The following is a 24,246-nucleotide window of genomic DNA, read 5'->3' as shown; positions in this document are numbered from 1 at the left end:
CATCAGGGAATTAATCTGACAGTGTTGTAATTTTTTAAAAATTTTTAATATTTTTTTTAGTGATAGACTTTTCCCATTGTTTCAATGGTTCTGAATGCAATACCAAAACTTTTGGCTGAAAGTAAAAAATAATTAAGTTCACCACATTATGGTATTTATACAAAATGGTATCTGATAATATCCCTCCTCCCCTAATCCTTGCTCCTTAATCTGTTCCTCTCTTCCTTTGTTCAATTACAAAAGAAACTACCTTATTTTCTATAGATTTCAGAGCTGCCCCTTTTGAAAAGCCTATCCAGTTCTATCCCCCCTAGGGTGGCCCTCTAACTGTGATCCTCATTAGTAGGTGTGGGATCTGTCTACATTTTGTGGTTCTGGGGTCTCTTTGAGAGTCAGTATTCTCTTCTTTTTATGGAGACAAGGTTGATATATTGTAGGCAGAGCAACAAGACCTCTTCTTTAGCCATAAGCTTGAGCTGGGAGGTTTGTTAGACTTGAGATCCTGAGAAGGAGCCTGAGCTGGGTGCTTTTGGGAAGGAGCTGCCATTAACACCATGGCTGGTTCTGAGCTTGGGACAAGGACCACCAGAATTAGGCTTCTGCGGGTGGGAACCAGAAGGGGATCACAGGGCTAGAGAACGCAAGGCCGTGGGGGAATTTCAAGGTTCAGGGTTCATGCTGCCAAGGAGGGCTTGGGATTCTGAATTCTCCAGGCTGTGGGAGAAGGGAATAGACTGTGAGGTGGAAAGGCCAGGAAAGTTTCAGAGCACCCCGGGAGGACAGAGACATTCCCCAGAGGCCATTCCCGGGAGAGCCTCATGCAGCTGACCCCAGCCGAAGGGCTGGCAAACTGGATCCTCCCTGTGCTTGAGGGGTTTTTAAGGTCTTGGGACAATGGAGAGAAAATTCTTGTCCAGGGGCATTAGTTCTCTGCCCGGGCCTCCATTCTCGTTCTCCATCTGGCTGTGCTTAAGTGCGGAGGTGACACTGTGTTTGCAAAGAACAGTGTAAGCCCCCGCCCCGTCCAATGGCTCTGCCCTCCCTGCTTTAGGTCTCAGCCTCCTTCACCCAGGCCTCCGTCCCTCCAACCCAGCTCTTGTGATCTGGTTAAAGTGCTCACCTTGTCACTTCCCGTGTATTTTCTTCTCTTGTGATTAGGCTGTCTCACTGGATGGGTCTTCCTCAGGAAGCGGATAGTAAACTCCTGTTTTCTCTTGTCTCGACCAGCTCAGCCGGCTCAGGCCTAGGCATGGGGTAGGTAGGTAGTTGTTCAGTGGGAAATTGTGGATTTGAAGAGAAGCAGGAAGCTGTGCCTAGCAGTGGACTTGGGGAGAATTAGTGGGGACTGAGGGAGCCCCAGCCCCGCGCCTCCTGTCTCCAGATGCTACAGTGGCCTTCAGAGCGTCCTTCGTGGTCGGATGTCTACTTGGACAGCCCCACAGTGAGCGAGTCAGGAAGAGCCTTAGGGGCATTGTTTCCCCAGGAGTAAGGAGATGATGAGTTGGATGTGATGTTATGTAACTTCGAGGGGAAAGAAAAAACAAACAAAATAGAAAGGCAGGGAAAATATAAATAAGAAAGAGTGCAAAGTTTTATTGTCAACTGCTGCTGTCACCTCCTGGAACTACAGTCGTATCTAAGAAATATGTGACATACTAATAGGAAGTAATTTACCCAAGGATGTTTTTGTGCCTTGAATTGCCTTCCTTGCTCAGCTGTGGGAAGTGTGCGAGTGTCTATGCATGAGAGCCGGCGCGGAGCTGCGGAGACTTCCCAATTTGTGCACAATGTGACTTTTATAAGGCCATTAAACTCATCTCGGAAAAAAGCGCTCTGGAAAACAGTGATACATGGGATCTCAAGGAGCCCGTGAAGGCAGGCAGAAATTGCAAAATGATGACCAAACTCTCTTGGCTAAAGTGACTTTGAGATGGCTGCTGTTCCTCTGCTCGCCCTCCTGCCCACCTGTGATTTCTTCCTTTCTCTCTCTGCCTGGAGTTTGCTGATGGCTGGGCAGGCCTTCATCTGCGCCATCTTGGACCCAGAGAGCACTGTCCTTTTTTCTTGCCGTGGTTGGGTGGATACTTTGTGACCTGAGGTTGGGGCCTGGGTGCACGACGCTTTAGCTCTTAGCCCAGAAACAGCCTAAGAGCCATTGTGACCTCAGGGTACTGGTGATGAAGGTCCGCAGGGGCTCTGAGGAGGCCCCTCTTGGGGCCACACCCGCAGAGAGGGAAATGTGGGCATCTGGCCAGTCTGCTGAGGAGACCTTGGGGAGGAAGGGCCAGAAAGACGTAAGGACATAGAATAGGGAGAGAGAGCTCAGCGAAAGAGGGATAAGGAAAGAAGGAGACGGGAGAAAAGCAGGAAGTTGTTGTGGAGATGGCAAGAGAGTGGAAAGAGGTGGAATAAAAGAAGCATGTGGTGGAGGGTAGCCTGGAGGACACGGAGGAGAAGGAAGAGGAGAAGAGTCAGGAGACTGTCCTGCTGATGTTTTTCTCCTCAAGGGCCTTCATATGCTTGTTCTGTAAACATAGGCAGAGCCATGACCAGAATACAGAAACCATGAGGTAATTAATAGCACTGAGGACAGGAGAGCTGCCTGCCGGGATGGACATGGCTTGCAGGAACACAGGTGGCCATTTTGAGAGCTCCCTGCACGTTCTACTCTGTCCACCCCCCCAATACCTCCCTGCTATTCCAGTCCCAGGTCCCACCACCATTCCAGGTTCCGTCTTGGAAACGCAGCCCCACCTCAGAGAGGGCCCTGCGCCGAATGCGGCATGCTGAAGGAACTGATGAGGCATTCTCCCTGCTGAGCAGGGCAGCCAAAGGCCTTGAGCTTCTAGTGTGGTTGCGGGGGAAGCTGAGATAAGAAGCCAGGGGATAGGTGGTGGGCTTGGCTCAGGAGCGGGTGGGAGCGTTCCTTTCCAGCCTCATTGCTTGATCGGGGTGTAGACTCTGGGTGCTGAGACACCAGGGAGGGGACGTGAGGGTGTTCATCGGCCGCAGGTGATTGGGTAGGGATCAGGGGAGCTAAGGAATCGGGGCGCCTTTAATTTGTACTCTGGCCTGTATATCTTTCCCTGTGTCCTAGCTTGGGAAAAAAGAAATGAGCCCTTTATCAATTTTTAATAAATTGAAATGACAAATAATCCATTTAATAAATTATTAACTGAGAAAATTACTGAAAACTGAAATATCAAACAATCGTGAGCAAATGCTCGAAGCAGCGTGTTTATTAATAATGAGCCCTGCTGTGGGAGCGCGCTGATGCTGTGGTTCTGACATGGCCTCTGACCCGCACGCCCATAGCGGCCCAGCGTGGCGGAGGACCCAGGGCTGGGGCATCTGCGGGGGCAGAGGCGTGCATGCTGCGGGTCTGAGGACAGAGGCGAATGGAGCAGTTGCTTTAGGCCTGGGAGCCTGCAGCTTCGTGGCCCACAGACAGCTCTTTGGTGCATGGTACCGGCATGTGGCCCTTCGATGGGCACCAGAGTGAGGTCCCAAGATACCCCCTTCATGGTCCTGGAGGGGGCCAGAAATAATCTCAGCTTCAGGCTTTAGGTCTTTAAATCAAGAATGATGTGTCGAGAAAAGAAATCGTGTGTGTGTGTATGTGTGTGTGCACGTGCATGACATTTTGTATATATAAAGGGTGACGTCACCCCCCAGGCTGTCTGCTGTGATGATCAGCTGAGGGCCTCACCAGAGACAGTCAGAGGCCTGGCGTGCTTTGTGACAGGGGAAGCCCGGTGTGGGGGCCCTTGCTCGGGAGCAGTGAGCACCATGTGGGTTGTGGGGGGGCCCCTCAGGTGACAATTTCAGGAGTCCTCCACAGAGTGCCCCCGGTCAGACTCCTGAAAAGCTGCCGGAGATCATGGAATCCAGGCATCATTCCTGCTGCGAAACGGTGGTTCATTGGGAGGAGGCACCTCCGGCAGAGTCAGGGCTCAGGTTTCTAAGTCCAATGCCCCTTCCCCGTGGCTCTAGGTCTGCAGGCTGGCCCTAGGCTGCTGCTTCTCCGAGAAGCCTCTCTCTGGACAGCTGTGCTTTCAGGGAGTCACACAGATGTCTCTGCTCTGGACACCTCTCGCCACGCGGCTGGCTATGCCTTCCCCATGTTGGCCCTGGCCTGTGCTGAGAGACAGTGGGCTCATCTCCCACTAGTGCTTGCTTTCTCTAGAAGCATAAGCAAGCCAGCCTGCCCGCCTCTGCTCTTCCAAGGCTGCATTCCCCAGGAAGCACGTCTTCTCCATTATAGCCCTGCTGTGGGCTTGGGGCCGGTCAGGTGACCTCCCTGTGACCTAGTTCCTTTATCTGTAAAATGGGGATAATAATAAACGGTAATTTGATGACTAGGATTGAAACAGTCCCATTATAAAAATACAATGCAGCAGTTCGGGATGACAGGCTGTAGGCTCGAAGATGGTGCTGCAATGGGTATTTTTAGGAAGGAGGAAAGGAGGGAGGGATGAGTGGTTTATAAATGTTTGTTGCATTAAAAAATGTGCTAGTTTGAATTGTGCAGAACAGAGTATCATTTGTTTCTAGAAAAATTCACTGCTGTGGAAACGAATTAGTTTATATTGAATATGTGATGGTTCAGAGAAAGGGATATTAACCCAATTTGCATTTCTTTGAACTGAAATAAATTATTGCCATGTTTGCATTAGTTGGGTCAACTGGGTGTGTTTGGGCAGACCTGCAGTGGGGAGGGCTGGCCCTGGGCTCAGAAGGTTATAATAGGGTCAGTGTGTGCAGGTCAGCAAGCACCCTCCAAATCAGGGCTTATTAACCTTTTGTGAGGACTATGGACCCCTTTTGGGGGGTCTCATAAAAGCATACCTATTCCATACCGTTGTGTATGAATCTCAATAGATTCTGAGTCGTCTGGCCTGCCGTGGTCCGGGGTGAAGGATGTTGGCCCCAAAGAAGGCACAGTGTCCATTGTCTTGGTGTCTCATGCCCACATCATGGCACAGATTGACTGGAACTCAGTTTCTGAGGCCTCTCTCAACTGTGGAAACAAAACATGACTTTGGTTCGAAAGAGACAGCCAAAGACAAGCTCATGTATGTGCTAGGAGCTGGGAGCTGTGGACATTTAAGACTGGCATAAAACACAGCCCCAGCTGTGAGGAGGAGCTGGCTATCCTGCCTTTGCCTGGTCAGTCACCAGAACTAGGTTGGTGGGCCTAATTGGCAAGCCATGGCCCCTTCTTCTCTCACTTCTTTGTGTCCCTGCCTGCTGAAATCGCACTTTAAGCCAAATTAAGAGTACTCCCCATAGGCAGAAGGTGCCTGCGTCTGCTTTCCTCCAAACCTGGCCCTTGCCTGGCCTCCAGGAGTTTCCCGTCACAGTGAGAGGAGCTCAGAGCCAGCCAGCTGGCCAGCAGTCTGGACAAGCTCTTGAACCTGACAAAGGGGTGTTAGTCAGCTGTGGGGAGATGAAGAACTGTGATAATGTATGTGGACAGAAGGCGACTGCCATGGATGGACACCAAAGATGAAGGTAAATCCAGAAGAGGTGGAAACTACCAGCATTCAGAGACATAAGCCTGGAATTTGCTGTTAGCTCTTGGACCAAAATAGCTTCAGGTTCCCAAAGTGTCTGATTGTAGGGGGCAGAGAGCCCAGGGTAGAGGAGGATGGGGAGCATGGAGGGTGGCAAGACTTCTAGTAGTGAGCAACCAGTGACCAGAGATCCTTATTTAATGAGCCCCCCAGCCTCTGTCTGAACTCACTTTTACTGGAAAGAGACAACTGCAGGACAGAAAGATAATAAGCAGGGAGTTCATTTAAAAAGAATAATAATAACTTCAGGGGGAAAGTTCTTGTCATATCACTTCTCTGCTTAAAACCCATCAACAGTGCTCTAGCGATTTCAGGAGAAAGCCCCAACCCCTTACTCAGTCTATAACCTGCCCACCCTACTTGACCACCAGTGCTGGATTTCCTGAATGTCATGCTCTCTCTGGCCACCAAACCTTTATTTCTGCTGCTCTGTCCCTTTGGGGTACATTCTCCTCCTCCTCACGGATGTCACAGCCTCCTGGCGGTTTTCTCTGGCCCCTAGACTAGGTTTGAACCTCTGTGGTGATGCTGCAGCCAGGAAGGCTGATAGGGGCCAGCCAGCCAGCGGGGTCCTCAGGGCAGATCCACACCTGGTTCACCGCTGTGTCCTTGTGGCCAGCCAGCTGTGTAGGAGCTTGGCAAATGCATCTTGAATGTATGCATTCATAAAATCAGGACTAAATGAAGCAAATGACTTCAGTCTCGTTGTCCTGAGTTGCGCCCAATCCACTGATAACTTCCACAGCAGAAAACAAGACCTGTATTTATGAAGCCTTGCTGATCTGTAAAATGGGGATAATACTGTCTACTCATTGGTTTAGGTGAGGAAAAGCAAGTTCATACACACAAATGCAGTGCCTGGTACCCAGTAAGTGCTCAATGAATGTTAGTTATTACTGCTGTCGCTGACCAAGATGGGAGAGAGGAATCCCAGTTACTGTCCTAGAAGCAAGAAACTTCATTTCTCTTAGTGGGTAGAGCCACCATTAATGACTTGTTAGTACAAATGCTTCTGGGGCTTTCCAGAAGAAAGTCAGGTATAGACCCAGGACCAGGAATCACCCTTTGGGGGACCATAAGGAACCACGCAGGCTACTGGTGTTGCCAGATACTAGGGTTGGATTTTGAGAATGGTGGCCAAGAAGGGATGGAGGAAATGCCTGTGCGGATCTCTGGCTAGGCTTTACTTAAGTCAGGGGAAGGAATTCATGCTGGGTAAATGAGGTAATGAATGTGCAAGTGCTTTGCAAACTGCAAAGTGCTTTACAAATGTGAAGCATTATTGCTCTCATCTATTTCTCTTCTTTGTGCTCCCGGGGTTTCCTAATAAGAGTTCCTTTGGAAAATCCTAGCCTGGCTTTAGGTTAGCTAAAGGAAAAGGTGTGTGCAGTATGGTAGGTAGCGGGTCTGTGTACCCTGAGCATAGCAGAAGTCCTGGCTAAGAAAGGGGGACTGGCTGACAGGAGGAATGAGGACAGAAAAAGGCTGCATATTGCAAAGTCATTAATCCTTCCCAAGCCGGACTATTTCCCAGGTCCAGGGCCCATCCTAGACCTGTGCAAACCACTGCAGAAAGACTGAATGGCCCATGCTGAGAAGGGTGAGGGTAAAACCCAGGGCTCTTGTGGCTGTGATTCAGTGTGGGGTATCATGGGAAATGTTTCTGATCCCTGAGTCTGGGTTTGCCACTCAGTCACCCAGGCTGGCCCAGGCCAGTGCAAAGCATTTCCAGTTGCTTTGCGCAAGGGACACAGATTGGCCTGGAAGAAGGAAGGATTCTGACCCCCAGTAACCTTGATTATCTCTGCAGCATGGCTTGCTTGTACCTGTGTCCAGCATGTTCGTGGCCCCTTCCCTCGCTCCACAGCCACGGCATCCGGGCACATACGTGGACTTGTGGAGATCGACAGCAGGGTCCAGCCAGCTTGGGCAGAGGAGCCAAGGCACCAGCTCTATTTTCGAGGCAAATTTCCCTGAGTTTATGGTTCAACTCTACTTACTTCTGTGTGTATATTGTCAGGAGCAGAGTAGCTCCCCCTGGAGGGAGTCACATGAAATCTCAGCCTCTTGCGTCCCCCTGGGGTGTGAGAATGAAACCTTGGACAATGGCCTGGATGATCCTGAGCGTAATGGGCGTGATTCTTCCTGAGTTGCATCTCCTTAAACTCTTGGGAGCTGTCTACACCACTGACTTCCTGAAGTGCTAAGCTGGAAACTGCAGGTTGTTTTTTACGCAGTGAAGCTTAAGCATGCAGCAAGCATTGTGTGTCCGTCTCTGTTCACTAGGATGGGCTCAAATGTGCACACATGTATGAATGTGGCTGGACCATCGCAAGACACATTTCCAAGGTCTCAGCAAGACAGTGTTGAGTTGGGTTCTTTGCCGGAACGTCAGCTGATTTTCACATGATTAACCGTATCCCATCATCGCCCCACATACATGGGTGTGATTTTGAGAGACTGGTGAGGATGCAGAGAGTAGTCTAAGTGGTTAAAGAGCTCCATAAACCGAGGACAGGTCGGGAGCGAGCCTGACGTGCTTAGCCGACAGTGAAAACTGGAAGGGCCGGAGGTCAAACCTGCGCTATTTTTTTTTTTTTTTTTTGGTCCAAGACTTTCTGAGTTTTTAGAAAACTACATTTATTCCGTACTGTCCCCTTCCCCCAATCCCCAAGGGCACTTAACACCTGCATTCAGGTTTGAACTGGGGAAGGGTGCAAGCCGGTGTCTGGTTGGTCCCAGTGTTCTCGATCATCAGAGCACACCACGATCATCTGTAGGCCTTCTGGAACTGTAGCTCTCGGGGCTCCGTCATGATGGCAGGGATTTAAGCTGTCCAAGCTGCACGGGTGGGTTTGATGCCCTGAGAATGACTAGCAGAGTCCTACATTTCCCCCAGCCCTCTGAGTGCTTCTGCAACATGCAAAGCATCACTTACTCATCCGCCACTTCTGAGTTTCTGGGGTTTCCTAAGGTATGCCTCCCACATGGTTTCCATGTCCCACATGTCCTCTGACCAGGGTAGAGAGCAGAGGGACCCTTAGGTCGTCTGCGAAGAGCTGCATGACCACTTACCTTGGCTGGTTTTAGACTATATTGCTGAGAACATGGGCTCAGCACGGGCGTGTTTTGATGGAGGTGGCAGGAAAGGAGGAGCAGAGCTATGGTTGAAGGAGCTGCCCAGAGCAGGACATGTGTGGCAGTTCTCCGAAAGTGTCGGGTACAGAGTGTTCCAGGCCTCATTTATTCATTCACTCATGGGTGTTTCCTTCATTCATTGGTGGCTTACTGAGTGCCTACCACGTGTTAGTCTCTGCAGACACCACAGTGTACAGTCTCTGTCCCATGGAGCGGATAGTCCAGAGTGGGGTTGGGGGAACAGGGAGAGAGAGATAGTAAATCAACAAATAAATAACAATTATACAGATTTCAGTAGATTGATAATCAATAGAGAAAGCTTCAAACTACTTGTCACACTATTTTGACCGCCCCCCCCCCCATACAGAATCAGTGGAAGTGGCTTCTGTGTTCCAGAGGCACTGGCCGGTTATGTCTCGTTTCTGCGCAGGAAGCCCCTGCCGTGCGCTCGCCATCCTCCTCGGTCTCTCTCACTGGCTCTGTGTAATTTACATTTCAACACTTGGCAATGAGATGAGGCATCTTTTCATCTCTTCAGATGAGGCAGCTGAGGTCTCGAAGAGCTGGACTGACCTGCGCATGGCCAGTGAGTGGGGGGGATGGGATTACCTACAGGCTCTGAAGCCCTCTGTGACCTTGTCCCCTAAGGCTCTACATACTGTGGCCTCTCTTCAGCCTCCAGAGCAGGTTGCCTCAGTTTCCACTCTTTCTTTTTAATTTTCTTTAGCCGAGTCAACACTTCGGCTAACTTTTCTCTGTAGAACGACCGTATTAGGCAAAAGTTTGTGTGGGATCCAGTAAAACATCAGACAATATTGAGCACACATCAGGCAAAGCCTGCAGCCCAGTAAGTTATTATGTGTAAATGTTACAACTTTATTTTGAAGAGAATACATGTGTACTATCAAGCTGTTTTATGGATACGCAATGTGATTGATTACAGCATGCGGATCTGTCGCAACAAGATAAACTCAGATAGAATAATCTGTGGATATTTAGGCCTCAGCAATTTGTTATCCAAAGACGACTCCAGAAGTGATAATTCTTCTCATTCCAGCGATTTCTCTACTCCACTTCCCGATAAAAACCCATTTCCAGAGAGCTCACTTCTGATGCCAGGGGTCCTTTTCTTGCTTGGGTCCCCTCCCAGTTGCTCAATGGTGAACAGTGGCAAGTTGTGTTTGCCATTAAAGCCACAACCACAGTGAGACCTGGCCCAGAGTAAACGGGTGTCAAGGGATTGTTGCTGGGGTCATTGCCCCAGAACAGCCTCTGCTCCTAAGAAGTTTGCTCCTAAGAAGCAAACGTGAAAAAATAACCATGATTTTTCACCACAGTTTGGGTAAAAGTGGATTACATCAAGTAGCAGAATATTTTGTAGATTAGCCCCAAGCCACTTGTTGCTACAAAATAACTGTGGAATTCATTAGCTACTTTCTGAATAACCATTTGTTTGTGACACAGAGTTGCTTGAATGAGTTAAATCAAACTCAAGGCCCCCACCTCTTCCTTGAGGACATCACTGACTACCTGGGGGCACCGTGACCTTCATTAGGCTCCTTTAGAGGCTTGGACCACTCTTTCTTTTTTCTTTCTTTCTTTCTTTCTCTCTCTCTCTCTCTCTCTCTCTTTCTTTCTTTCTTTCTTTAAGATTTTATTTATTTATTTCACAGAGAGAGATCGCAAGTAGGCAGAGAGGCAGGTAGAGAGAGAGAGAAGGGGAAGCAGGTTCCCTGCTGAGCAGAGAGCCTGATGCGGGACTTGATCCCAGGATCCTAAGATCATGAGCTCAGTCGAGGGCAGAGGCTTAACTGAGCTGCCCAGGCACCCTGGACCACTCTTTTGAGAATGAGTTACTGGTGTGCATTCCCTTGAATTCCTATCCTGAGTTATGATTTCTGTTTAACAGTTAAACAACTTTCCATGTATATAGAGGAGACATGGCCCAGTAAAAGGGAATTCTAGATCTGGAGGGCAAAGCCTTGTGTCGGCTTCTTGGCTCCACCTCCCTACTGGTTCCATGACGTTGGGCAGGGCACTTCCCTTGAGCCACAGTTCTGTCACCTGAAAAGCAGAGACAATGGTACTTGTCCTATCCATTTTGTAGGGTTGCTGTAGGAAGCAAATAAGCAGATAAAATATTGGGAAACAATTTTTAAGGTATGCGATTCTATTCAAGAAATACTTATGGAATCACAAGGGCCATTTCACTTGCTTTGGGTGTTAAGTACGGTCACTTCATGTTTACTTTCCTAATCAGTTACTTAAGATGTCAACTGCTCAGGTTGCCTGGGTAGCTCAGTAGGTTAAAGCCTCTTCCTTTGGCTCAGGTCATGATCCCAGGGTCCTGGGATCGAGCTCAACATCCGGCTCTCTGCTCAGCGGGGAGACTGCTCCCCCCACCCCCCATGCCTGCCTCTCTGCCTATATGTGATCTCTGTCAAATAGATAAATAAAATCTTAAAAAAAAAAAAAAAGACTTCAACTGCTCTTATTATCTGGAAATGTAGTTCTTTATTGCGTACCACCTGCCGTGCACATTCCTCCCATAAGCAGGGAGAAAGGCAGTTGAAAACTCAGGTGCCCATGGCAGCACTACTACTTGAGGAGCGGGGTGGTGTCTTACTGCATTCTGGTCCACAGGGCCTGTTTTGTCTGTGGGCCCCCTGCTGGTACCCTACTGATGCCCTTGTGGGTCCAGATCCCTGAACTCTGAGCCATTTCTGGACTTTCCTATACTTGGGTCCCCACTCTCACAGGCTGAGCTACTGTTTTCCCAAACTGTGACTGGCTCCTGAGGCCTTCCCAGTGTGACCACGTCCCATGCCAGAATCACCCTGTCCCCATGATGACCCATAGGTTGTAGGACTGATCTTAGGTCACCATTCACGTCCCTCCCTTTTTCCCTTTTGGGAGGTCCCAGTCCTCCTTCCTTGCCAGAGGACTTGGCAGATAGCATCCTGAATAAGAGCGAGGACTCTGGAGGTCAGCCTGCCTCGTATCAAGTTCCATCTTCACGACTTCCCAGTGGCGTGGCTTGGGGGAGAACTATTTAGCATCTCTGTACCTCAGTTTTCTCATCTGTGAAATGGCAAAAATGGAAAATAAAATCTCATAGGCTTGTCTTGAAAATTAAAAAGAGAAAATAGGTGTGGAGCCCTTAGAAGTGATCACTAAAGAAATACTGTTAAGCTGTTGTCTTTATGGTCATAAAAAATCATGGTCACAGTGATTCATATATACCAGTTTCCCTAATCTGAAGCTTGTGCTGTCGGGATAAGATGCGGGCTGTGTCTCCCTCAGAAGGCTCCCAGACTCCTAAGATAACTAATACAACTTAGTCCATGCCCTTTGCCTCCCTGACACTTGCCAAGAGGTTGACCTGCTAAGTTAAACCAAAAGAGGCAGAAGGAAAGTTGTGTCAGTTAGCTTCTGCTGCATCACAAATTACCACACATATGCTGTGGTTTGAAATGACAAGCATTTATTTCATTTATGGTTTGTGTTTTCTGGGTTGGTTCAGCTGACCTCTGCTGGATTTTCTCAGATGTCTCTGGTTACCTGATGGTTTGGCTGGTGGCCTGATGAGCTGGGGATGGTTTCACTCACACGTCTAGAAGTTGGCAGGTTATTGGCCAAGTATTGGCTGCCTGTTAGCTGGGGTGCCTTGGTTCTCTCTGTGGGGGCTCTCAACATCCAGCAGACTAGCTTGGGCTTATTCACAGGGCTGTCTCAGGGTTCCAGAGATGGGAAGAAAAGAAACTAAGACCTTTTGAGGCCTGGGGTTGGAGACACATTGCATTGGTCAAATCTACCTCTTGACGGAAATGCTTCATTGCTAAGAATTTGTGATTATTTGCTGTTAATTACAGCAGTAAATCCTTGCTTAGGGTAGTGGGCTCTTTCTTAGTTTCCATTTACATTCAGAGAGGGTTGTGATTTCACCTTTACTAAGATGTTTCTCTTTCTCTTTTAAATTTTAATTTATTGTATACCCACTCTGTGCCAGGCACCCTGTGGTCACAGAGTACTCAGGGAGAAGAGGAATACAGGTTGGAAGTGCCGTGCTGATGTCTGGTAGTGGCTTTAGGTTGGCCTGGGGAAAATAGGAAGACTTCTTCAAGAAAACCGAGTTAAGGCTGAGTCTTAAAGGATCTCAGGAGATAGCCATTTTGGGGGGATGAAGGGGAGGAGAATGTAAGGATAAAATGTAAATTACAGAAAAAAGTCGTCTGATTCTGCTCCCTTAGCTACAAATGAGAGCAGTGGGACCTGGAGACTCTCAGTTATACCCACATTTAGTGGAAGAGCAGGAATACAGGCCTCCTGACTTCCTTGTCTTGATTTGTACCCAGAATTAGGTCCCCAAATAGATACATCTCAGTTAAGGCCACCTTGAGAAGTCCACTCACACACTTAATCACATTGCCTTTTCAGGTCCCTGATTTTTACCCTCCTTTACGAGGAGCTCCAGATCCCTCGCCACCCCGACTCCCATATGCCCGGTGTCTCTGAAAGTAAGACCTGCTCTAGGATTGGCTGGTGAGTAACCCAAACAGATGTCTCTGCTCAGGGATGGCTGTATGGCCCAGAGACCCGTGTGGCCAATGAGGTACCTCCATGCAGTGGGCCACGCTGTGAAATCACCTCCAGCATTCATGTTGCAGGCAACATGTGAGGAGATCGAATGGTACCCAAAGTCTCGCGGGTTTTATTGCATTTTGTATTTTGTTGCAGAAAGGCTGCAAATTGATTGTTAAACTTATGGAACACTTGGCCCTTGGATCCTGCCTTAATTAGGAACGTATTTTGCTGCAGAGTATCAGCTCTCCTTCTAGCCGTAATGCCTCACTGAGAACCTGGGCTGTCCCCAGCCAGACAGAAGTCAACCATGAGCTCCACGCTGGCCATGGCACAATCTGCGCTTCACAGCCTCCGAAGCATTTTCCTATTTATCATCTCATGGAATTCTCGTAAAACTCTCAGAGAGGCAGATAGAAAAGTCCTCACTCAGTGGATGAAGAAGCAGAGGCTCAGAGAGTTAAGAAACTTGCCTGAAGCCTCAGATTAGTGAACGGTTGATCCAGTGCAGATGGCCAGCACTCAGGCCTCTGAGAGCAGAACTCTGGAGAAATTCAGAGCCAACAGCCTCTGGCATGGCATCAGATGCACCCTCAGGGGTCCCTTGTGCCCTGGTACCGGTGTTGCCCAAACCCAACGGCCCAGGTGTTGGCTCCTTCTTGAGCCCTTCTCTCTGATTTGATTTCCCTGCCCATGGCCTGGTGCCTGACCACGACACTCATGTGATGCTTCCTGCCCCACGTGGCGGTCTGCGCACCAGGATGCTCAGGCAGTGGGCAGCGGAGAATGAAAGGCTATTACCACATGTCATGGACACTCCGCAACTTCTGCTCTACCGAAGGCCATTCTCTGGTGGGCAGGCAAGGAGTCCTGAAGCCGTACCTGTTGAACTGAATCAGTGCCCACAGATTGCACGGCGGTTAGACATGGGGGACGGACCACGGGAACTCTAAGGGAGAGAGGCCTGGCTTAGACCATTTGACAAGAGGATGGAGACAAGACTCTCTTTGTGTTGTTGGGAGTAGAACTAGGGCAAACTGCGGAGAGTGTCAGGAAGCACATTTTGATGCTCCACGAGGAAGAACTTTCTACCCCTTTAGAGCTGTCCAGAAGGAGAAGATTTTGTCTTAAGTGATCTCTTATCTGTCATTCATGGGATTTGCCAGTCCCATTGCTGAAGAGCAAGAACTGACAGAAGAGGCTTTTTCAGTCAAACTAAAGCCCATCAATTTTTCTTTATTAGTCCCAACCATTGGTCCTAATTTTAGATTCTGGGGCGGCACCAGATAAAGCTCATCACTCTTGCACATTTTACAAGAGGGGCTTGTAAATGAGTTTCTAATTGGTGGAATTTCAGGCATGATTATAAAGTGAAATGAAGAATTTCAGGCCAGTAGGGAGATATTTTGGGGCAGTGTGGTTTTTTCAGAGCCTTTAAATCATTGCCACAAAGCTGACCAGTTACCACCCTGGGTTGGATGAATGTATGAGACATTCATTCAACTTTTAGTTGCTGAAGATACTTTCCGTGGGAACCAAGTGGCATCGGTAAGACTTGAGAAGTTTTCTCGGAGTCTTTGGTCAATGGCATTTGCCTTTTAGACTCAGATTATGAAGCTGAGGCCTCTGATTGAGGAAAGGGCTGTCCTGGATGGGGCAGGGCCAAGGGCAGGCTGGAGGGGTTGGTGCTGGCCCTGGGTCTTGACGCCCGCTCTCGTGGAAAGAATGCGAACCGTTAGTGTCAGCGGTACCTACTGCCCTACGGGCTGGGCCTGGGAAGAGCTCTGCCAGCTCGTCACGCCCCTAGTATTGAACATGGTGTGTCCCCACGGGAGGGTGCGCTGGCTTCTTCCCTGGTGGTCACAGGTAACAGAGCAACATTCAGTGGCACACCAGAGGTGTCTGAACTTCTCGCTGGAAGTCACAAGTGGAGACAGGGGCCACTGCCAGCAAGCTGTGCCTTCAGCTTCTCTCCCTCTCTTTTCCATATCACTTCCCTCCTTTCTGCCCTCATCTTGTGTGAACGTTGTTTTGGACCATCTTGGGTCCTGAGTATTGTGGAAATAATAATGTGGGATTTTAGCTCCACCGAGGGTCTAGGAGCTCACTCTGCAGCATCTGGGCGTAGCCCAGGAAGGATGGTACGGTCAATTTCCGGGATATTTCCTGCTCACTCAGTCCTCTTTGTTTATTGAACCAGTGAGTGTCCTTCTCTCTCTCTTAGGTGGTAACAAGAGAGCACAGCCCTGCCCTCTACACATGCCTCGGTGCAGGCATGTGGTTGTTGGACACACACTTCCTGGGCTCTGACATAGAGTCAGACACTGTGCTGGGCATCAGGGACATGCTTAGGGTAAAATGAAGTCCTTGCATGACAAGCTGGGAGATGGGCCTGCAAATGCACGCATCTGGTACAGTGAGACAGTCACTGCAGTGGTGTTTTGCACAGAGGGCAGAAGGACTCAGGACAGGCCTGTTTCCCCAGGGGGAGTCCAGGAAGCTGTGAAAGAAACCTTGATGACTGCCTCCGCATTTTCCACACAGACGAGTGGTCAGGGAAAGCTGGGTGCAGGGTCCTGAGCTAAGAGACAGCTTGCCGTGTCTAAAGAGATGTTCCAAGAGGGCAGGGACTGCATCTGCTTTTGCTCCCCATTGTGGATCTGCTCATGGTGAACTCTTGTTCCCTCTAGAATATACAGCTGTGTGGGGCACCTGGGTGGCTCAGTTGGTGAAGTGTCTGCCTTTGGCTCAGGTCATGATCCCAGGGTCCTGAGATTGAGCCCCACGACGGATTCCTTGCTCAGTGGGGAGCCTCCTTCTCCCTCTGCCTGCCACTCCCCCTGCTTGCGCGCTTTCTCTCTCTCTCTTTCAAATAAATAAATAAAATCTTTAAAAAATTTAGAATATACAGCTATGCATATGTCATTAAGTTTACATACCTGCATTAAATTTTTACTGCTAAACTAGTAAGTGTACATGATTACAAAATTCAAATTTATGACAAGACTTGCAAAAAACCTGGTAGTTCCTTGGCCTACCTTTCTGTGCTTCTGAGTCTTACTCCCTAGAAACACCTTTCCAACTTTTTGAGCTCTTGTTGCTAGCATTTACCTTCCTATTTCTGAATAATATTATGATACTGCTATATCTCCAGGACAATATTTTTCTGACTTCCATCTACAGAAGGGTGGGCTTCCTGTCTCTGAGCTAACACATCACTCCTTCTCTTTCTTCCATCCTTCCAACATAGCTGTAATGCAATTTTCTGTGAAGTTTATTTTTAGGATTTTCATATTTATATCTATGAAAATATTCATAAAGGAATGCAGATAGGAAAATTTCCTTTTATACACAACTTTTTGTTTTTCCAAGAGCTAAAAATTGTCAAATTTAATAGTGTACCTAGTTTTCTATGTACCTAGCATTGATTCTTCCCCAAACTCTTTGACAGATCTACCAAGATCCCCTAGACACAGTCACTGGGTGACTAAATGGTGCTGCTTTTTTTTCTTGAAACCTCCCCTTCTAGAAGTCCCCAACCCCAGCTCTGTTGGATTTGGACTCCTCCCCCTAGGCCGGCCATACCGGCCCTGTCTCACTTTCCTCTACACTGGTCTCCTTTGGTGACCTCATTCCTCCTTGATCTTTTGTCTTTGTTTTACTCTCTTACTTTGGTGAAGATATTCTTTCAGAAACTTCTCATGAAAACCCACAAGAGCAGTTGCATATCTGAATATGTCTTTATTCTCTCTTCACATTTGACCAGATACAGAATTCTTGGATGGAAATACATTGCTCCAGTGTATTCTAGGTTCTGGTGACAGTATTGAGAAATCTGATGTTTTGCCAATTTCTTCCTGTGTGTGTGATCCTTTTTTTACCCTTCTCTGAAAATGTTTATCTCCACTCTTTATCCTTGGTGTTTTGAAATTTCAGGGTGATATATCTAGGTGTGCATCTTTTTTTTTCATTCAGTATGTTTGACTGTTTGATAAGTTCATTACATCTGGGATTTCACACTCTTGTTCTGGAAGTCCTTGTAGCCTTGTTATCTGTAATTGTCCCCCATGTTCACTCTGAGCTTTCTTATTGAAATTTCTATAAGAGATTATTGGACCTCCTTGGGGAACACTTTAATTTTCCTATTATTTCTTTTCTTTATTTCACCTCATTGTCTTCTGTCTACTTCTTAAGAGATTTCTTGTATTTATTTTCTAGAAGTCTATTTAATTTATTATAGTTATTGCATATTTAATATCGATTTAGTCTTTTTTATTTTCTGACTTTTCTTTTACAGTAACCTTCTGTTCTTGTTATATGGCTACCTATCTTATTTTTTTCTGAAGATGTTAACAGCAGTTTTTATTAAAGAATTCTTTAGGGGCACCTGGGTGGCTCGGTGGGTTGGGGCCTCTGCTTTTGGCTCGGGTCATGATCTCGGGGTCCTGGGATCGAGCCCCGCATCGGGCTCTCTGCTTCTCCCTCTCTCTCTGCCTGCCTCTCTGCCTACTTGTGGTGTGTCTGTCAAATAAATAAATAAAAAATCTTAAAAAAAAGAATTCTTTAGCTTTCTGCTTTACTTTTATTTTTTATGAGTCCATTATTTCCAATTTTTGTTTTGTTTTGACTTTTGTTAGAGTTCCTAAATGTCTGCTGCTCTTTAGCTATCCGTTCATATTGCACAGTGAGGAACTGTACTGGTGACTGGAATTCTGTGGTGATGGGTTGGCTTTGTTGACCGATGGGCATCCGTGTGATGTGACTGGATGCTGGAAAGTGTGTTAGCCAACTCATTTTTGTTAGACAAATGTCAGACTCTTTAGAGACAAATCTGCTAGCTTTCTGTCTTGTCGTCCGTCTTCTGGGAGTCCATCGGGTTAGGGAAGGATCGTGTTTGACCATTCAGTCTTTAGACTTCACTTCATGTTGGAGTTCTGACCCTTAGACCACCCACATTTAGGGAAGAGGAGGAAGGTGAAGTCAACGAAGGGGACAGAGGACTGGTCACCATGTCAGGAAGAAGACCAAGGAAGGGGGAGATGATCAACAGCATTGACTGTATAGCCCAGATGTCAAACCAGTTGACTTCAGGAAACAGTTGGAGGTCTTCACTGCTACTGTGGATGTGGAATCCAGCTTGTGAGGAAAAGGGAGAACATGAAGGAAGAGAAGCCAACTAGAGACTGAACTCTCTGCCTCTCTTGAACCTTGTCCCTTTGCGGCCACTGCTGGCTCCGGTTCCTCTTCCTTCCATAGGTTCTGAGTATATTCTGGAGAAATAGGGGATGTGTGCACATCAGCCATCAGAAATGATTGACAGAAGATGAGAGGGAGTCTTAAATGTATGAAAGTAAAACAAACACTTTATTTAAGGAAAAGGCAACTTGGAAAAAAAAAAGCCTAATAAATAACTCCGTACAGCTGGCTTAAGCACTTTAAAGCCAGTGTCTGTGATAAGCAATGAAAACATTAATATAAAATGCTTCACCATAAATGAGTACAATTCAGGCTGATGTATTGCAGCTGAGCCGGCTGTCGGATGGCATGCTTTTAAAGTGATGTTTACAATCAGTATTTTTTCCTTTGGTAACTAGAAGAAGGCAGAAATGGCTGGAAGCCCTGCCAGGGTGCGGCTCTGAGCCTCAGGAGGATGGGAGACCTGCCAGGCGGCCGGCCTTCCTCTCCATCCCCGTTCCCAGCCAGCTCAAGACAAGGCAGTTAGGAAAGCAGTGTGACGCAGTGCTGAGTGCAGACCTCAGAGCCTGGGTTCACTTGGTGGGCAGCTCTGTGGTCTGGAGACAATGGGTCAGGGTTTCTGGGCTCTTTACGCCCCCAGCTGGTTCTGGAGGTCACAGAGGTGTCTCCCAAGTTCTCTGAGACCAGGACCCACATGTGCCTGCTGATTCTTCTTCCTCTTCTTCTCTGGAGCACCTTAGCTGTGTTGCCCATCGAGCTGCTCACCCCCAAAGTCCACTCAAAACAAGCATGTGTTTCATTTTAACATTTTACCAAATGGAGGGGAAAATGTCCCCTGTCCTACCATGTCAGTGTGCTTATGGAAGAATTAGATAAAATCATCGTACAAAAGAACACAGGAGTGTTAAACCTTCTTTTTAACATATGGACTCTCTGATAATCATCCTCCAGAGAACATTCTGTCACAGGCAATAATAATAATAACAAGCAGCTCACGTGTGTGGAGTGCCAGCCTCATGCCAGGCCTGAGTGGTATCTCCTGGGGATGCACCCACCAGCTCCTGGCTCTGTGCCTGTGTGGACAACCTTCTCGTGGCCTTCAAAAGCCCTTTCTTTCTTCCTGTCTCCGTTCCATCAGGATTCTACTTCTCCCTTGCCGCCAACACCTGTTTCTCTATCTGAGGTTTCTGGCAGCCCTACTGACTGAGAAACGAGAGCTGTTTTATCATTGTTGTCCATGAAACACATTACAAGGCCCTTTCCTTGAAGTGTTTTGCTGTCAATCACTGTGGGGAAAATAAACAAAACAGCATAGATGGTTAAGAGATACGAAGAGAGCCTTGGTGACTGTCACTGGCTAGTGGCTTCTGAATTCGTAAACAGTGACTCCCAAGTGTCCCAAAAAGGAACCAAGAGCTTCTCTAGCTGTGTCTGGGGTCTCACTGACAGCCTTTGATGACTTAGGAACGAAGCCAGCCTGCTCAGACTCTCACCTATGAACCTGGCTGGCTGGGCCATGCAGGGTAGGAGGCCACCTTCTTCCCAGCCCCTCATCAGGAGCAGTTGGACTACTTCCTGGACCCCGCAGACTTTCTCCCTGGACCTAGACAATTCTGCTTTGGTTCCTCTGCATTTCCTGTGGCTTTCATCACAAGTACACAAAAAGTTGTGGCTTTAAATGACATAAATTTATCATTTTACAATTCTGGAGGTCAGAAGTCCAGTCTCATTGGGCTAAAATCAGGGTTTTGGCTGGACTGCATTCATTCTGGAATCCTTGAGGTGAATCTTCTTATTTGCCTGTTCCAGTTTCTTGAGCCTGCCCACGTTCCTTGACTCATGGCCCCTTTTCACCTTCAAAGCCAACAATGGGTGGTTGCATCCTCATTTCCCCTCACTCTGATGCCCACCCTCTTGCCTCTTCCATCTTTTAAGGACCCTTGTGATGCCATTAGGCCCACTTGAATAATCCAGGATAATCTCCCTATTTAAGGCCAGCTGATTAGCAGCCTTACTTCATCAGAAACCTTAATTCTCTCTTGCCGTGTGAGGGAATATATTCATAGGTTCTGGGGATTAGACAGGACATATTTGGGAAAATGCATCCCCTGTCTATCACAATTGTCTACACTTGACTTCTGCTTCTTGAAATACCCGCCTTCTTCTTCACATAAGGTCAGCAGTAAAGACTGCTTCTACTTTAAGGTAAAGCTTGTCTTATTATGGGGGTCCCTAAATGGACAGACTCACACTAGTTTCTCGCGAGGCTCCAGTGGTAGGCAGGTGCCGGCTTCCCAGGAGACTCCCTTGCCAGCAATGAGAAGCCTCTTCTGGGGCTTCAAAGACCCTCTGCCCCTATTAGACTTCACTCCCAACTCATACTCTCAAATCACAAGGGAGCCTTGTTCATAGCACAGTGGTGTAGCCAAGAGGCCATGTGCCCTGAGCACTACAAAGGGTCCTGCTGCCACTCCACTCACCTGCAGGAATTTTTTAAAATTTAATTTTCTTTAAATTCAATTAATTAACATATACTGTATTATTAGTTTCAGAGGTAGAGTTCAGTGATTGATCAGTTATATATAACACCCGGTGCTCATTATATCATGTGCCCTCCTTAATGCCCATTACCCAGTTACCCCATCCACCCATCCACCTCCCCTCCAGCAACCCTCAGTTTGTTTCCTATGATTAAGAGGCTGATGGGGCACCTGGGTGGCTCAGTCAGTTAAGCGCCTGACCCTTGATTTTGGCTCAGGTCGTCATCTTAAGGTTGTAGGATCAAGCTCTACACTGGGCTCTGTGCTGAGAGCAGAGTCACTTGTCCCTTTCCCTGAACTTCTCCCCCGGCTCCTGTGCATGCTCTCTCTCCCTATCTCTGTCTCTAAAATAAATAAATGAATTCTTTAAAGAGTCTCTTATGGTTTGTCTCACTCTGTGATTTGATCTTAGCTTATTTTTCTCTCCCTTCGCTTATGATCTTCTGTTTTGTTTCTTAAATTCCACATATGAGTGAACTCATATGATAATTGGCTCTCTCTGATTGACTTATTTCGCTTAACATAATACCTTCTAGTTCTATCCATGTCATTGCAAATGGTAAGATTTGATTTTTGATGGCTGAGTAATATTCCATTATATATATTTATACCACATCTTCTTTATCCATTCATCTATTGATGGACATCTGGGCTCTTTCCATAGTTTGGGTATTGTGGGCATTGCTGCTATAAACATTGGGGACATGTAAGAATTTTATATTGGTACACTCCAGTATTCTATACTTGGGAATGACCAAGAATGATCATTATCATCTAAAATACTTTGAACAGTCAGAAACAAGGAATGCTCATACAGATCTTCCTCAACTTATGATGGAGTTACATCCTGACAAACTCATCATAAACTGAAACTATTCTAAGTCAGAAATTCATTTAATACGCCTAACCTACGGAATAGCATAGCCATATATATATATATATGGCCTACCAGTGGTGCTCAGAATGCTTGCATTAGCCTATGTTTGGACAAAAATCACCCAACACAAAGCCTATTTCATAATAGTATTGATTATCTCATGTAATTTACTGAACACTGTACTGAATGTGAAAAACAGAATGGCTGTGTGGTACAGATGGTTGTAAGTGTATTGGTTATTTGCTCTCATGATCATGTGGCTGACTGCCCAGCATCATGAGAGAGGATCACAGGGTATATCATTAGGCCAGGAAAAGAGCCAAATTCAAACTTTCAAGTATGGTTTCTACTAAATGCATATTACTTTCCCATTGTCGTAACATTGAAAAAATCGTAAGTCAAACCATCATAAGTCATGGACTGTCTGTATATGATTTCTAAGCTGGAAGGAGAAGGTTAGTTTTGCCAAGCCCCTATTATAAGGAAGGCCATCTGCTCCTTCAGACACATCACTCTGCCATTACCATCCAGTACACAGTCATGTAGCTCTAGGACTGTGGTCTGCATCATCTTGGGCAAGCTACTTCATCTCTGAGCTTTGGTTTTCTTTTTCCTCAAATGGGAAGGCTTAGTATGAAGAGTGAGACAAAATGTACCAGATGCATTCTTCTCTACTCCTTTCTTCTACCACTTGCCCCGCCTTCAACTTCAGTTATCCACACTTATCTTTCATTGTTTGCACCATGCTTCATTTATTTCTAAAGGGTCTAGGAATGACATGTTGCTATTTTGAGGCCCTGTTTCTCCCATCTCTGACATGCTTGTGCATGTGTCTGTGAGCATGAACACACAGACACACACACACAGACACATACACACACACACACACACTGGATAGAGATGTGGAGATGGTATGGAGATGCCTTGGATTTTTTGCATCAAGCCTGCCTCTCAAATGGAGGTGCTAACCCCACAGGAGGAAAGGTCTGAGGACACAGTAGGGAAGGCTTAGGCAGAGGGAACTTTGGGTGGAAGACAGTCTAGAATCATCTAAATTAACCCCCTACACAGCTTTTGATTTGAGAGCCCATTCCCTAGGCCCAGTGCTGCTGTTCCCCAAACTTTTTTTTCTTCCATGGGGAATGGTGAACAGCATCATAGGGTGAGGGTTGGGATGAGGGATTTGTCACGGGCTGGACCAGCATGGTTTCTAGACTGAAATCAGCCTAAACAACTCTGCTCTGTACCAGAAAGAGCTTCATACAAAGGACCAATCAAACTCAGCTCTTCAGCGCTCCCCAATCATCATTGTGCTTTTTTCCAGACTGTAATTATAAATTAGAACTGAACAGATGTATTATATGGAAATGCTTTAAAACATTATTAGGAACAGCTTTTACATTAGTGGTAATAAATCCATACCTGCAGTCATTTCTCATTTCTATCTAACTCTTTGATAACTTGAAAAATGTAAATTCTGTTCCAGTATAAATTTGGGTAAGTGGATTGGTGCCCGCCTTCCTTCACTATTGGGCTCTTCTCCCTTCCAGTCCACTTGTCCCACTCCCCCAGGCCTGTCCACAGCACCATTCGGAATGGAGAGGGGAGAGCTCAAACCTCTCAGCTTTGACTCTGACCTCAAATCCACTGCATGATCTTGAAGGTCTTAGGTACACTGGGTGCCCCTGGCAGTAGGCTGCGCCTCAGATGGCTCTCAACCATCCCTGCCTCATGGTATTTATGCTGTCTGCATGGGCTGGACCTAGTGACCTGCTTCTAATGATTAGAATACCATGAAACTGATGGGAATGTCACTCTGAAGGTTAGATTATGAAAATCTCTGATGTTCATCTTGCTGGCCCTCTTTCTCTTGCCTTCTTGGCTTGCTGGCTTTGATGAAGCAGGCTGCTATGGTGGAAAGACCCACATCACAAGGATCCGAGGGTAGCCTCTGGTTAACAGCCAGTGAGGAGCTGACATCCTCAGTCTGATGGCCCGTGAAGAACTGAATCCTGCCAGCACCGCTGTGTGAGCTTGGAAGCGGGTCCTGCTTCATGGGAACCTTGAGATGACTGTAGCTCCAGCTGCCACCTGGCCTGCAGCCTATGAGAGACCCTGAAGCCACCCCAGCTAAGCCGTGGCTGGGTTCCTGGTCCACAGAAAATGGAAAATAATAGAGATAATAATAAAGAATAAATGTGTTTTGTTTGAAGCCATAAGTTTTGGGGTAATTTGTTATACACCAGTAGATAGCTAACGCGCCTTTAATGTCACCCATCTGTAAAATGGAAACTTTCCCATGAGTTCTCCTAAGTAGCAGGAAGAATAAGGTTTCAAG

General features: G+C 47.2%; 1 long non-coding RNA gene across 1 annotated transcript; it reads right to left on the bottom strand.

Annotated features, from left to right (window-relative positions):
* Positions 1–676: 676 nt before the first annotated feature.
* On the bottom strand, positions 677–2,088 carry LOC116868977. The gene is made up of 3 exons (XR_004382928.1): positions 1,966–2,088; positions 1,121–1,243; positions 677–714 (listed from the first exon to the last, which is right to left on the bottom strand). It is a non-coding gene; the product is annotated as an uncharacterized LOC116868977 (long non-coding RNA).
* Between the last annotated feature and the right edge of the window lie 22,158 nt (positions 2,089–24,246).

The sequence above is a fragment of the Lontra canadensis genome, unplaced genomic scaffold, assembly GCF_010015895.1.
Source record: "Lontra canadensis isolate GAN:19392208 unplaced genomic scaffold, GSC_riverotter_1.0 scaffold17, whole genome shotgun sequence".
In the NCBI taxonomy this organism is placed as follows: domain Eukaryota; kingdom Metazoa; phylum Chordata; class Mammalia; order Carnivora; family Mustelidae; genus Lontra; species Lontra canadensis.
This window is presented reverse-complemented; position numbering and strand designations above follow the sequence as displayed.